Source organism: Brassica napus, chromosome C5 (assembly GCF_020379485.1).
Source record: "Brassica napus cultivar Da-Ae chromosome C5, Da-Ae, whole genome shotgun sequence".
NCBI lineage: Eukaryota > Viridiplantae > Streptophyta > Magnoliopsida > Brassicales > Brassicaceae > Brassica > Brassica napus.
The window spans coordinates 15,789,141-15,804,704 of record NC_063448.1 but is presented as its reverse complement, the minus strand read 5'-3'; the positions used below and the strand labels follow the sequence as shown (position 1 = coordinate 15,804,704).

At 33.1% G+C, this 15,564-nt stretch overlaps 1 long non-coding RNA gene across 2 annotated transcripts; it reads left to right on the top strand.

Annotated features, from left to right (window-relative positions):
- Positions 1 to 841: 841 nt before the first annotated feature.
- On the top strand, positions 842 to 6,203 carry LOC125587810. Of its 2 annotated transcripts, none has more exons than XR_007324184.1 (5): positions 842 to 3,457; positions 4,032 to 4,224; positions 4,357 to 5,218; positions 5,526 to 5,570; positions 5,665 to 6,203. It is a non-coding gene; the product is annotated as an uncharacterized LOC125587810 (long non-coding RNA). The 2 variants fall into 2 exon arrangements; XR_007324183.1 differs by having other exon boundaries at positions 4,338 to 5,218.
- The last annotated feature ends 9,361 nt before the right edge of the window (positions 6,204 to 15,564 follow it).

Here is a 15,564-nt window from a genome sequence, read left to right as displayed (position 1 = left end):
TACATCCACTTTACGACGAAACAGTTTTGTCGTTACGTTACGAGGAAATAATGATGACTTTAGTTTTTCACGTAAATTCGTCGTAAACTCGACGCAAATTTACGAGGATTGTTTTTCCTCGTTAATTTTCGTAGTTAAGCATGTGTTTTCTTGTAGTGCAAAGCAAATACTAAAATCAATATCAGTTAAAATCGAAGCAAATCACAAATATTAAAATTTTGGAAAGCGAATATCCGATCCGATCCAGCAATATATAAATACATGTATATCTTGATTATATTTAAAGTTTTTAATGTATAAAATTATATAATTATTATTCTAACATATGATTTGATAAATTCTATTCACATTATTACTTATATAAAAGTATTACATAAAAGGAAGAGAACATTTTTATGATAATTATAATTTTTTCTTAAGTTTTATGTTTTTATAATTGTTAACTAAGTTCAAAATTTTTTACAAAATATGTAGATTCATTACTTCTTTTAATTTTTATCATATATATCATGCAAACAAATATTTTACAAAAAAAATTTGTATCAAAATTTTAAGATATTTGTATTAATCAAAACATATGAGATATCCGTAAGTATTCGTAAATATCCGCAAATATCTATTTATTTTTCGAATATTCGTTTTTCTGAATATCTGTATTTTTTCGAATCAAAGCAAATAGAAAAATTAGATATCTGTGATATACGAAGCAAATCACAAATACCTTCAAAAACCCGGATATCTGATTCATGCCCATGCCTAATTGTCCCAATCATTTTTAATTTTATTTTGAACAAATAAAATGGAATCACTATTTAAAGAAAAAAAGGTCAAATAAGCTTGGGAAACTTCGGAACATTCTTTGACTATCAACAACTTCAGAAGTCGGAGACAGAATAAAAGCCACGATGTTGTATATAAGTAAAATAGAAATTCATTGCATCGTATCAGAAGGAAAAGACTACCAAAAACATATGATAGATATGCATGTATGTACGAATGAAAGCTTCTTTAGTCCAGTGGTTTGACTAAAGATTCATTAATATTTCTACACCAGGAGGTCGGCATGGCGTAAGGAGTACCGTCAGACATGGATTTCATAGGACGGTTGAAGATGATCCAGTCATACGTGAATCCACATAAGGAATGTAGAATTGTTAGATGTAGAATCGTCTTGTAATATTTTTCATAGTTTATAATAGCATAATTAACCATTGACAAAAAAAAAAAATATATATCTATACGAACGAGATCTTTTTTGTTTATAAAAAATGAAAATATATGAACGTGTAGGTGTGTAACAAAAGGTATTATCATAGCACTTAGAGATTTTGTTTTTATTTGTTAAGCTGAAACGAAACAACTCATATTAATATAGTATTTAATACACGTAGTAATGGCCCCTCATTAACTTTAATGCCCGACGCGGACGCGGTATCACACTTGTGGAAAAGACTATTCTCGTGGAAGTTACTTAACATTGACGAGTCCGGTCATGCCATTTGCTTCCGCCGGGCTAAGGATGGCGGGAGTGGATATCCGGAATTTTAAGGATATCCATGATGCGTTTCTCTACACAAATAGTTAATTTTTTATTTGATTTAATCCGCAATTTTTTGGGTAATCGGTATTCTGAATATTCGAAAAAATCAATATTTTTACCGAATATCTGATTCGTCCGTAAAAAATAATAAAAAAATAAAACAATAATATTACATTACAATTTATTTTAAAAAGCTAAATACTTTTAATAACTAAATCATTAATTTAGTGAATAAAAATATTATAAACTTATATAGAGATATAAAAACTATATTATTTATATATATAATGTTATATACATGTATATAACGGATCATATCGGATATCCGTTTATAAAAGTATTAGTATTTGTGATTTGTTTCGTTTTTGACGGATATTGAATTTTAGTATTTGGTTTGATTCGTATAGCTATGGATAGGATATCTAATTTTTTAGGTCAAATCGAAACGGAAAATAGATCGATTCAAAATTTACATATATTTTGTCCACCCTTAACCGGAGCCAGGAGTAGAGACATTCATATACGAGTGGTGTAAGCTGACGCATTAAAATTACAAGACTTCATATGGTCAAAAAACTTATTTAACAAGTCTTCTATGAAAACGAAATTGCAATCTTGACCCGATTTGTTTCATTTTTCTTTGCTTCTGCGAAACAGGCCAACCGGTCAACTCTAGCATAGCCAAACAATCCGATTTCTTCGTCGAAGTGGATGGGCCTGCTTCTTCTTAGTCAAAATTGTAGACTTTTTGTTCCCTCTTGATTCTCACAATTTTTAAATCAAACTAAGACTATATAACTATATCGCAATAGTTTATTGTGTTTAGTAAGCGATATAAGATATCGTTTTACGTCAAATATAAACTATGCTTTAAGCATACCAACTATATATTCGATCTAATATTCATATATAATAAAGCAGTTTTCTCCCTTTTTGCAGATTTTTTCTTTGAAAATATAATGTTAGTTAACATGTTCTTGAAAATGGAGTGTATAGAACGGTAACGATTTTTTAAAGGCATTTGAAAGGTCTGATGATTCGAGAAAAAAAAGAAAGGTCTGAGTCGTTTAAAACAAAAATCGTTCATGATCTAGTAGGAGTTCATGAGAAGCAAAGTTCCGGACCCTAACTAGAGTCTAGTCATGGAAGGTTCCAGTAATGATAAGCTGTCTCTTATTCCTCATTCAATTTCATTTTCAATAGTTTATTCTTCTTGGATTAGGACGGTCCAAAAAAATATCAACAGTCGATATCACTTATTTTTTAGTCGATATCACTTGAGCATGCCCTAACTAAAAATTAACCACCCACGCAAACTTTTGAATCTCACCTGAAAATAAGTAAACTCTTTTGCAATCTTATTACTGAAGATGGTGGGAATCGGATGCTTTTTTTACGATTGTATATTGTTTGGTAATGATAGTTCAGGCTGTTATTAACATCGCCACTGCTTTAGGATCAAACAACTAGTAAAAACAGAATAATAGCTTCAGATAGATTCTCGAGGTCAGATGGAAAAATCACCCAATGATGTTATAAGGCTTTGCCACGTAAGCATTGGTTGTATATTAAATGGAAAAAAAAAGAAGAAGAAGAATCGATCTTCTTTGCATTCTATTTTCCACCGTTATCTCTATCATCAATGCTACCATCGTCGTCTTCTCTAACGTTTAAGGAATCGTAATCGCTAACGAAATCCTCTGCGGTTTGTGGGAGATTTCGCTAAACAATTGGATCTCGACAAAACTTTGAGTACCTCAAAACAGATCGGAGATCTATTCAGCCCGGAAAAGTGGAGAGAAAAGGAAGAAGGAGAAGATGATCGGAGGCCACATGTTCGGTTAGATCGGATATTTGGTGACAATTGTGGAAAGGAAAAGGCCATCGACGCATCTAGATCTATACAAAGCATTGTTTGTAAGCCATCATATATTGTTTTCTGCCTTATTTTGTTATCCACCTTCTGATTTCTAAGTTTGTATTTTGTAGTTTCGTGTCTTTCGTCTGCTACTCATTTTTAGCTAGTCATGGTTTGTGTGAAGGGGATTAGTCATTAGTTAGTTAAAGTTCAAGCATCTGACATTTTTAATATAATACTAAATTGTACAGATTATTCTAAAATTGGTCAAATGTACTTGAACCAACCACTTATCACACCTCAGAAGAGCATAAGGTGTAGCAGTTTTTGTTGTTGTTTTTAACAGTGAGACAAATATGTATGGTTTGAGAGTAAAGCTTCTGTAATTTTCTGTTGATTTTTATTTCTCTTTGTTCTTATGTATGTCAAAGCTCAAGCATCTGAGGTGATGCTTGCTTCTCCCGCAAAATTTTGGTTTATTTTGAAATTATTATTTATTATTTCCTAGGAGAATAGCTATAGAAGCCTACAAAGCAATGATGTCTTAAAGGTTCTTCGTTCAGAGAGTCAAAAACTGTCTTGAAGTCTACTGAAAAAGTTGTGATAGTTATGGATCTTTGAATTGATTTGCAGGAAAGGAGCTTAGATGTTAACGTGTCTGTGGAGGTTCCTTTGATTCCATTGGTAAATCTGGTTGGACGGATGGTTCTCAACGACATAACTCAGTTCATGCAGCAAAAAAACGAGCATCGAGCATCAAAGATCAAACACATACCGTCAGCTGAATCATACTTCAGTCAGCCATTACAGCTGCTCCTGATGATCGGTAAGAAAGATTCTTTACTTTCGAATATGTTTGCTGCCGTTACATCTGAGAAGCTGATTCTAGGAGCAATTGATAGTCCTGTACTATTAAACCAACTATTCTTTTCTCTTCAGTTGCTTTCTAAAACTGTAGATGCACAATGACGTAACGAGGAAGGTAAAATGAGAAAAGCCCAAAACGGAGAAGAGAGAGAGAGAGAGCCATAAGTACTTTCGGTGTAGGTGGCATAATGTCATAGCAAGTCAAAGACTGTGGATATATATGGCCCGGAGCAGCAAAGTGTTTACTTAGTCTACTCATTTTGTCTACCAAAGAGAAATCAGAGGATGCATGGATATTATTTTCAAATAAGATCTCTACATTCCACTAGAAAACCATTCCCATGTTGAAAGATTCCGGCGGTCCCGTCCACCACTTGGTGTAATTCATATAAGCTGGAAGCCAGACCTCATGTGTTTCTCATTCTACACTACCAGAAAACAGCAACCTAATTCCTTTATGTTCCACATCTCTGAGAGGTACTAAAAAGATTCCTATTATATTGACACTAACTTCAGTATTGTAGCCATCTACTTTAAGCTTTTTTCCCCTTTCCTTTAAGAGTCATGTGTTTGTTTACTTTTTTAGCTAATACATATATGTACATATATTTGCCTAATACGCTTTCTCTTGAAACTCTTGAATTTTTCTACGTTACTTGTATCTCAACTCCGCACCAACAACAAAGTTTTACTTTGACACTGATCTCCTTGAAATCAGTGAGTTCACAAAGAGGTAAGAACTGATACGGTTTTAATGAAACACTGACTTTGTTGCCTATCTAATGCTACCATACGTACTGTTTCCAACTTGGGAGGTACATCATCTGATGTTTTCCAATGCGTTTGATACCATGGAAGGGCTTAAAAAAATTCGTCTCAATTGCAGATCTATGGGAAGGTGCACTCCAGTTGAGTGTTTCTTCTGTGATCTCTGTCATGGGCATTCTAAAAAGGTTTGTAATCAATGGTTCCATTAGTGATAGCAAACCTAGCTCAGTACTTCGTTTCATCTACATTTCCAAATTTGGGTTTGCATATTTGTGTTCTTGGAATGTGCTTTGTGTATGCTTTCTTCTAACACTGAGTACCTCTAACTATATGCTTCTGCACATACTGTCATTTTATCTGTAAACTTTAAGCCTTTACTGTGAGATTCAAAAGACTTTCAAACTTTATTCTTCTCTCTCAAACTTTCTATCCATTTTATGTGACATAGATCTTCTTACTGATTAACGAATGCTCTTTTATTTTCTTTCCTAGGCTACTAATCGTTTCACGGATATGGGGTGTGAACTTGCTAGCAAGGTAATTCACGCTTATTGTATGTGTGTGTACTCTGCATTATCTGGTTATTTATGTGGAGTAAAAAGTCTTTATATACCTTAGCTGGTGTCCTCAGGTGTTGAAAAACCAAAATCTTATGCAGCTCCACCCGGTGATCCTGGAATTGGTCTTGAACAGCTTGAGCTAATGTGCAAAGTTTAGAACATTGTTTCTCTTCAGTTATATGGAGACGAGCAAGCGAGTGCTATCAAAGTAAAAAACTTTCAACATAGAAGGCAATTCATATCTCAGTAAAAAAAAGAAGTATGGTCAGAAGAAAAAAGTGATGATGAGATAAGTAAATGGATCTGACCTTCCTACCATGTCTTTTAAGGTCTCGGCTGTATCTTTTCTGCCATAAGTATATCAACAAAAACCAATGGCCGTCGTCTAGCTCCCAGGAACAACAAAGGAGTTAGTTTCCAGCAATGTGGCCGTTACACATGTCGTTTTTCTCCATCTTTTGGACTTGACATAGCTTAAGAGAGAAAGAAAATTTTCATGAATTATTCCTATGGTTTTCCTATTTTTGTTTTATGCTGCCTTAGTATCTCAGTTAATTTTTTAAAAATAAAAAGTAAGTCTATAAATATAAAGGATATACTCCTTTTAATATCAGTAGATTATTTATGGATTGGGGTTGAATTTATGAACCTTTATAAACATTTTATAAATGATTTTAAACATTTTGAAATGATTTATAATGTCAGTTTTAGCTTTTCAGAGATTTAAAGTATTTATGAAAATAGTTATCTCTTAAAGATAAATTTAAATAATGATATCAAATTTGGGGTAAAAGCAAAAATTAAAATTCTCTAAGGAATCATAATATACATTTGTTTCTCCAAAAATTCTAGAAAAAGATGTTCATGTCTAATTGCAGCTTCTAATGTTTTTTTCCTTCCATATATTTAAATTTATTTTTTCAAAAGAAATTTTGTTTCATACAATATTATGCGTTGTATTTAATTAGAAAACAATTTATCCATAATTGTGTTTTAATTTACAGAAGTCCAGCGCCAAATAAGACTTATTTACTATAATGTTATCAAAATTATATTAGAACAAATTTACAAAAACAACATTTACACATTCTAAGAAGAGTTTTTTTTTTTTTTGGTTTACCCTTGAGGGCGTAGGTTCACCAACAAATTATAGCCTATCATATCATATTTAATTTTTTCTTAGAAAAAGCAAAATAACAAAAATTTGCTAAGTTATATTATGTTTTTTAAATAAAAAAAACATAAAAATAAATTAAAAAAATAGTACTAGTTGCAAAAAAATGACTTTTTAAAAAAACATTATTAACGCTGTCAGTAAAACACTAAACTCTAAAGTCTAACCATTAAACTCTAAACCTTTGGGTAAATCCTAAACTCTAAATCATAAACACTAAGCACTAAATCCTAAATGCCGTCAGCAAAACTCTAAATCTCAGCCCTAAACCCTAGGGTTTAGGATTTACCCTATAGTTTAGGGTTTACTAAAGGGTTTAGAGTTTACCCAAGGATTTAGGGTTTACCCAAGGGTTTAGGATTTATCCAAGAATTTAAAGTTTAGTTTTAGGGTTTAATGTTTAAGACTTAGAGTTTATTGTTTTGATGACGGCGTTAACAATGTTAAAAAATATTTATACTATTTTTTAATTTATTTTTACTTTTTATTTTATTTTAAAAACATAATATAAGTTGGCATATTCTTATTATTTTGTTTCTTTTTTTTCATCTACTGAATAAATAATTTTTCTAAGAAATATCAAAGTACGGATCAATTATTTTTCTATATGTAAATTATTGGTCACTAATAATAGTACGCCACTTCCAATTAATATTAATATTATTTTATAATTTAATATTTTTACTATTTAATAATGCATAGACAAATTTTAAACGGTTTCGGTTCTAAAACAGTTATTAATCATCGATTTTATAAAATTTACGTAAAACAATAATAATAAATTCAGGTGCATTATTGAACAAATTTTTTTGTTCTGATGTGTTTACTTATATGAAATTTTGATCCCTAAAATGTTTCAAATCTTATACAGAAGTAAAGTTTGCCAAATATAATAAAAGAAAAGTAATTCAAACTCTTTTTCATTTCATATAATAGAAACTTATTTGAGATTAATATAAATAAAATTTTAAAACGTTAATTTAAATAAAATTTTAAAACTAAATTTCTTCATTTATACAAAAGATTTACCGTGAAAGTAAAAATAGTAAGTTGTAATTGATCATATAAACACAATTAATTTAAAATTAAGATGATAATTTACATATGATAAAATATGAGAAAAAAAAATAAAAGTATATTATCCGCGCGTAGCGCCGAAAAACGATCTAGTATATTTAGGGGGTGAATATGTTTGCTTCTTAATTGCTATTTTGGATTGATGACTTATCAAATGCTTAGATTATAATACATAGAGATTCTAAAGTCAGATTTCACAATGAAATAATAAACAATTTTTGCTTCTAATTTCTTTTCTACAATTGAAGCATAAAGTTTCATATTTCCGAATTGTATTTGTGGGTTTTATGTAGTAGTACTGTACTCTTTTCACGCTCTTATATATATATCTGTTTATTCCTCCGTTATATTCATGAAAAAAAAAATAGAAATGTTCTTAATAAATGTTTAAAGCCCCAAAATTTCCACGAATTGCCACATCCCACTTAAACGTTGCTCTCAAAGTCTCAATGCCTTTTGGTTTCTCTTGTGTTTTCACATTGTTATCTCACTTATCAGTGTGTCTGACCTACTTTCGGTCGCATGCGTCTGAATAGAGAAGGAGATATAAAAGAGAGAGTTGAATATATACACAGACTTGCTTTTTATTTTGTTAAACCATATTAGAGAATTAAGCCCAACAAAGAAGAAAAAAGCTGTCCGTGAGATAAGAAAGAATGAGTTGAACCTGTGGACGTCCTTTAGATTTTCACTTGCGGTTTTGAGTTTCAGTGGTCTCGATCCATCATGCTTTAGTTGCACTGCAATATTGCATTACTTACATTGGTCAGCTTTGTACTTCACTTTCTCCTGGGCTGGTTTTAACAACAAAACAAAGGAGTCGACACTTGCGATTCAGAACGTATAAATGTATATCATTAGTGTTATCTTTTAAATTTCATTAAACAAGTTCAATCTTTAGAAATAGGGCCGGATTTGAATTTTTCTTACACGATTTTTAAAAATGTCGCATATAATATAACATATACTCCAGCTGGTGCTACTTGTTTCAATGCATAAGAATTGAAGTCTATAGAGAGGTAATCTTTGAAGGAGAGAGTGAAAACTTGGTGGATGTAATCCATCACTGGATAGATCGGTTAAAGATACAGAATTTTGATGGGTTCCAAGAAGTCTTTGAAGACCAGTGGACATATATATTTGTGTTGCTATAGCAACGGAAGCAGAAGATCCGACTCGTAGATTTCTCGTCCTCGTCCTCGTCGTCCAAACCTATGTTGATTGATTTCTTTTTCTTTAACTTCATATATTCTTAAAATGACTTTTTGGTACGAAAAAGAACATTGTGGTCCTTGTGGATATAAGCAGTTTTATAAATGGATGCTAATCTTTGGACGTTTAAAGAACTTGCATTAGTTTTTGAAAATATACTAGTAAGAATAATGGGAGAGTCTTCTCTAGCTATACAGATTATTAATCTCGTTTAAAATTTGAAACTGTGTTTTATCTCTTTCAAATCTTGGGATGTGAGTACTCATGTAATCATGTATTACCCACACGTACATATCTAATCCATGACTTGTGGATTGGTTATATTGAAATCAAAACTCTAATTATCACAATCGGTTTGTATCTCCATTAGTCATGTACTAGGATAATATCTGCGTCTTGCGCAGGGTGAATTTATTTATATATATTATCGATAAATTTTTTTATATATTTAATCATTTTATTTATATATATATAATATTTTTTGTTGTTATTATATAATTTCTTTCCGATTGATCAAATCAATTTTTATTAAAAATGATGGAACAAAACTATAATTAATACATCATGGGTTGATCGGATTGGACATTAAACAAATTATGACATAAAAACCTTATTTTTTCCATCGAACACATTCTTGAAAAAAGTGAACAGTGTTGTTTTCACAGTTGAATTATTTTGACTTTTATCTTCCATATGGTTTTGAAAGGTTTCAAATCAACCATCAAATTGATACATGTCATTTTAATGATTTTAGTCGTATACTTAAGGAAAACTTACATTTTTGTAATTTAAAGTCGTTTTAAAAAATTCAAAATATAACATATAAGAAAAAGTATAACATATAAGAAAAATATAACATATAAGGTGTCCTCATTTTTGTATTTTAAAGTCGTTTTAAAAAAAAATATAACATATAAGGTTTCCTCATTTTTGTAATTTAATGTCTGATATCTTGCATATTTACATTGTCTTATCCATTTATTCATGTGCATTTTCATCATATAGATTAGGGTTTAGCCATATCTAGGTTGCATTTTGCATACATATGTCTCTATTAGGTATTGGAGTACCACATGGAGTTCCTGGAGACATTTGGGCGCATTTGGAGCTCAAAAGAAGTGTTTAAAGCGATCAACGGACGAGCAGCGCACCATAGCGACCTCACCGGAGCGACGCCGTGAAGTCGCTGTGACACACATCCCGGAGCGACCTGGCCAGAGCGACGCTCCGAGGTCGCTCGCGTCTCCATGGCGAGACGACACAAAACGAAGCCGGGAGCGACGTCTTCAGAGCGACACAGCCAGGTCGCTCGCGATGAGACGACCCGGGAGCGACGTCTTCAGAGCGACACAGCCAGGTCGCTCGCAAGGAGACGACCCGGGAGCGACGTCTTCGGAGCGACACAGCTAGGTCGCTCGCGAAGAAACGACCCGGGAGCGACCTCTCGCAGCGACGTGTCGAGGTCGCTCCGTGTCTATTTGCCTGTCGAACTCATGTTTTTCTAGGGGCCTTTTGGTCATTTCATTATGCACGTTTTTACTTCTGAAAACCTATGTTTTAAGTACTTTTGTAAGCCACTAGAAAACAATCTCTTTTCTGGAGAAGAACAACTAGTTAAACTTATTCTGATTCAGATTTCATTGCTTTGATCTGGTGTTCTTGTTGATTTCTTGTCTATTTCTCTACATGATTAATCTGAAATCCAATATAGGTTTAAGAGGAATCATGGAGATTAGTGAGTAATCACCTTTTGAATTCATAGGGTAGGGAGATCAAGGGTGATTAGGTTAGTTCTAGGATGTTTTAGTGTAGATCATTCTTGTTCCTTGCTAGTAGAGTATTCATAATGCATCTTCTGAGTTGGCCACTCAAAAGTTGATCGATAGGCATTTCCTACCCACAAGGTGTTTGATGAAATGCCTGAGACAACTCTCCTAAGCTTTTAACATACTTTACCAAAGACATTTGTTGTTAACGGTGTTAAGATAGCCAATAGACTTGTTAGTAATGATTGCTTTCATATTATTCAACCAAAGACATTTGATGCTTGAGATATGTTAGTAAATGAACATTCATCTAGACTTAGAGTTTGTTTAAGATTGTGTCTAAGCTTAAGGTTGATAGTTTGATTGATCGTTTGTCATCCTTAGTTTGATACTTGATCACCCAAGGTCTAATCTCTATGCCCATGAGTTCTCTTTTCCCTTAAATAGAAAGTATCATTCTGTAATCGCTTTCTAGTATTAGTAGTAGTTTAAAACTCATCTAAATCATTGGTTGCACTTAGATTAAGTGAGTACTTGCATTCTCATTGCTTCGAATTCCCTCAGAACTGGTTCGACAATCACTATACTACAACATTTGTCTTAGGAGCCTGAACACTCCTAATACCAATGTCATTTTAAAAAATTCTAAATATAACATATAAGAAAAAATCTAATTTTTTTTATTATATGGTTAATGTGATTGTTCATTTTTTAATAATATAAAATTAAACAAAATGAAGAAGGATGCAAAAATTGTTATCAAATCTTTATTATTCATAATCATTAATTGCCATATATATGTAAATCATATTAGGTGATTTCGTAGCTTTTATTTAGGGAAAAAATACACACTTCTTATATTTTAAGTTAATATAATGTTCTCTAGTGGACATTAAACAAATTATGACATAAAAACCTTATTTTTCCCTAGAACACATTCTTGAAAAAGTGAACAGTATTATTTTCACAGTTGAATTATTTTGACTTTTATCTTACATATGGTTTTGAAAGCTTTCAAATCAGCTATCGAACAGATACATGTCATTTTAATGTTTTTAGTCGTATACTTAAGGAAAACTTACATTTTTGTAATTTAAAGTCATTTTAAAAATTTCAAAATATAACATATAAGAAAAAAATCTAACATATAAGAAAAATATAACATATAAGGTATCCTCATTTTTGTATTTTAAAGTCGTTTTTAAAAAAAATATATAACATATAAGGTTTCTTCATTTTTTTAATTTAATGTCATTTTAAAAAATTCCGAATATAACATATAAGAAAAAAATCTAATTTTTTATTATATGGTTAATGTGATTGTTTATTTTTTTAATAATATAAAATTAAACAAAATGAAGAAGGATGCAAAAATTGTTATCAAATCTTTAGTATTCATAATCATTAATTACCATATATATGTAAATCATATTAGGTAATTCCGTAGCTTTTATTTAAGGAAAGAATACACATTTCTTATATTTTAGGTTAATATAATGTTCTCTAGTGTTATATAATTATGGAATAATGTGACACCATTAGATTAAACTATACTTTATATTAGATGCTTTAGAATTCTTTGAAATAGAATTTAGAAGGTATTTAGAGTGACACCTAGGATTTGAGGTTTTTTTTAATTAATACAAAATTAAGGTTCTAATTTTTCAAATGCTTCTCAATTAATACACATGGGATTAACCGGCAAAATTCAAAATACAGATTATGTCACGTAGCAGAATACAGTAATTTGTGTCTTTGTGATATTGATATCGGTACTCACTATCCAAAGTCAGACTTATGATAGTAATTTGTTCCTTGTTTCTCTGTTTTCACCACTCGAAACTTGATCTGATAACACACACGATGGTGTAGTTATGAACAATTATCCGCTTCCAACCACAACAATACACATCTAATCATCTAAGGTACCGTAAAATCTAAGAACACCACACGATGGTGTGGTTTGGATAGGGTTCTCAGTTTCCAACCGCAAGAATATGCATCCAACCACAACAACATCCGTCAGATATGAGAACACCTTATGATGGTGTGGTTGTGGACAGGGTGATCCGCCTTCAACGACAACAATCTCCGCTGATGTGTTGTCGTCAGTGGATGTAGACTCGTCGAAGAAGTCACTATAAGAAAACATAATCTTAACGAGGACGGTTTTCCTCGTTATTTCGTCGTAAAAGAGGCTTTACGACGAATTAGCGAGGAAACGCGTTTGCTCGTTACACGTCCGTCGTAACACATATTTCCTCGCTAATTCGTCGTAACTTAGCGAGGAATATATTTCGTCGTAAAGACGAAGTAGAACGATTCGTCGTAAAGACGTCGCTACAATTCCTCGTAAGGACGTCGCTACAATTCCTCGTAAATAACTCGAAAACAGTTCCTCGTAATCTACACGTAAATACCTTGAAAGATTTTCCTCGCAAAATACACGTAACAACCACGAAATAATTTCCTCGTAAAATGGTCGTAAACATTTCCTCGTTATTTCCTCGTAAATACTTCCTCGTAAAATACTCGTAAACTGTTTCTCGTCATTTCCTCGTAAGATTTCCACGTAAAGAGGTCGTACATTAGCTACGAATTTACTTCGTTTTTATTATTTTACAGAATTTTAAAATATAATAAAAAAATAATTAAAATTATTTAATTTAATAATAAATTAAAATTCAAAATAAAAATAAATTCATATGAAAATATTTTATAAATAATAAGTTTTGAATTTATATAATACAACAACAAAAAAAAACTAAGGGTCGTTCATCGCCCGGTAGAATTCATCACTCCTCCTCGTAACATCCGCCTCGTTATGTACGTCTCCGGATGACTCGCCATGAATGGGATGTTGTTGTCGCATGTTCCTCAACATGGACTCCCATTCCGGATTTGTGGCCGCAATAACGTCTAAGAAGCCCTCGACTCCACCCATACGAGATTTTGTCGCGGTCAACTCGTTACGCAGCTGAGCGGACTCTCTACGCAGCTCCGTGACTTCATCATCCCGTCGCTGACCATAAGACGATGTCGCTCTCGGAACATCGTTGACGGAACCAATACCCAATGTCCGTCCCTTTTTTTTAGGGACAACCTTAAAAACAAAAAAATAAATATTGTAAGTAAATATTTAAAGTTAAATTAAATGAATAATTAAAATTTTTTTTTTTTGAAAATTTACCTCCTCGTAAATCTTATCCACTTCAAGTGTGGATAAGGTGACGGGTAATCCGTCGGTAGACTGCTGGGTCAGCTGAGTCTGGCGGTCTTCAACCCGAGCAACTACGTCGTTGTAGATTTGCTCGGACTTGCCATCTACAAATACGCCCGCCTTGTTCTTGTGGGTCCTCTCGTAAAGTTCCATAAGAGACGGGAGATGTCCCGTCTCTTTGGCCTAAAAAACAGTTAAGAAAGTTAGAATAAATTAATATAATTATTAAAAAAATTATTTAATAAAATATTTAATTACCATTTCCAAACGGACACCGGCGTGGGGTTTTTGGCCCGTAGTGTGAAGCATCGGCCCGTTCCCGTGCTCATCGACCGTGTTACGGGAGTTAGAGCAAGCCTGGGCGATTCTAATCAAATCAGGAAGGCGCCAATAACGGATGAGGCCATCCCACACGTCCGTGGTGAGCTCAGCGGGTTTGCCACGCTCATACCCCTTCACGATCCAGTCACCCTTCCAGTTGGAGACCGTGTCCAACAAGCGAACTTTCGCTTTCGCGTTAAACTTCTTCCTCACCCTCTCAGTGATCCCCAAAGCCCAATTATATTTTTGCTGTTGGAAAAAATAAATTAACAATTAGTTTTTTAGAAAGTATATATATAAATCATGAAAAAATTAAAAAATATATAATTAATTAATAGAAACTTACAGCGTAAATTTTGAACCACGTCTTTCTGACGTAGTGAGGCGTCTTACTCCAGTTTGGATGTGCCATGGAGAAGTAACCCTTGATCGTGTCGGTTACGTCCGATGCAAGACATCCGTCAACCCCCCACCTGGAAAATACAAATTTAAAATATAAATTATTTTTTAATGTTATAAAAGATATTTAAACGAATTAAAAAAAATAATGCAACATACCACAACGTTCCGTCCGGTCGGTCTGGGTCGATGACTGGTAAACCTTCTCTGCCTGGCAGACTGAGAATGTCCTCTACCGTGTACTGCGAGTAAGGAGCACTCGGAGGCACCATCAGATCAGGATGAATATCAGCGACCATCGGAGGTGCCATCGGAGGAGGCACAGGAGGAGGCATCGGAGGAGGCACATGAGGAGCCGATGGTGCACTAGAAGAAGTAGACCCAGAGACTCTCTGAGTGTACTGAGTCTCGGGGACAGTCTCTTGGCCCGAAGAACTGGGAGCGGAAGAAGAGGCCGGGTCTAAACGACTACCCGGCTCACCGAAGATCTCTCTGTAATGGGCAGTAAGTCTTCCTTTTCGAACCTGGAAAAAAAATGAAATTTTTAAAATTAACATCAACAATATATTTCCCAACATTATCCACATAATCAACACTAAACAACACAAAATCCGCAAACCTATCTAAATTCCCTATACTAACCACCTAATCAACACTAAATAACATAAAATCCGCAAACCTATCTAAATTCCCTATACTAACCACCTAATATATCCTAAACTAACCAAATTAGAGAGGAATCAGAGAGGCTTACCATTGCTACGAAATGGAGAGGAAGTAGAGAGGAAGTAGAGAGGAAAGA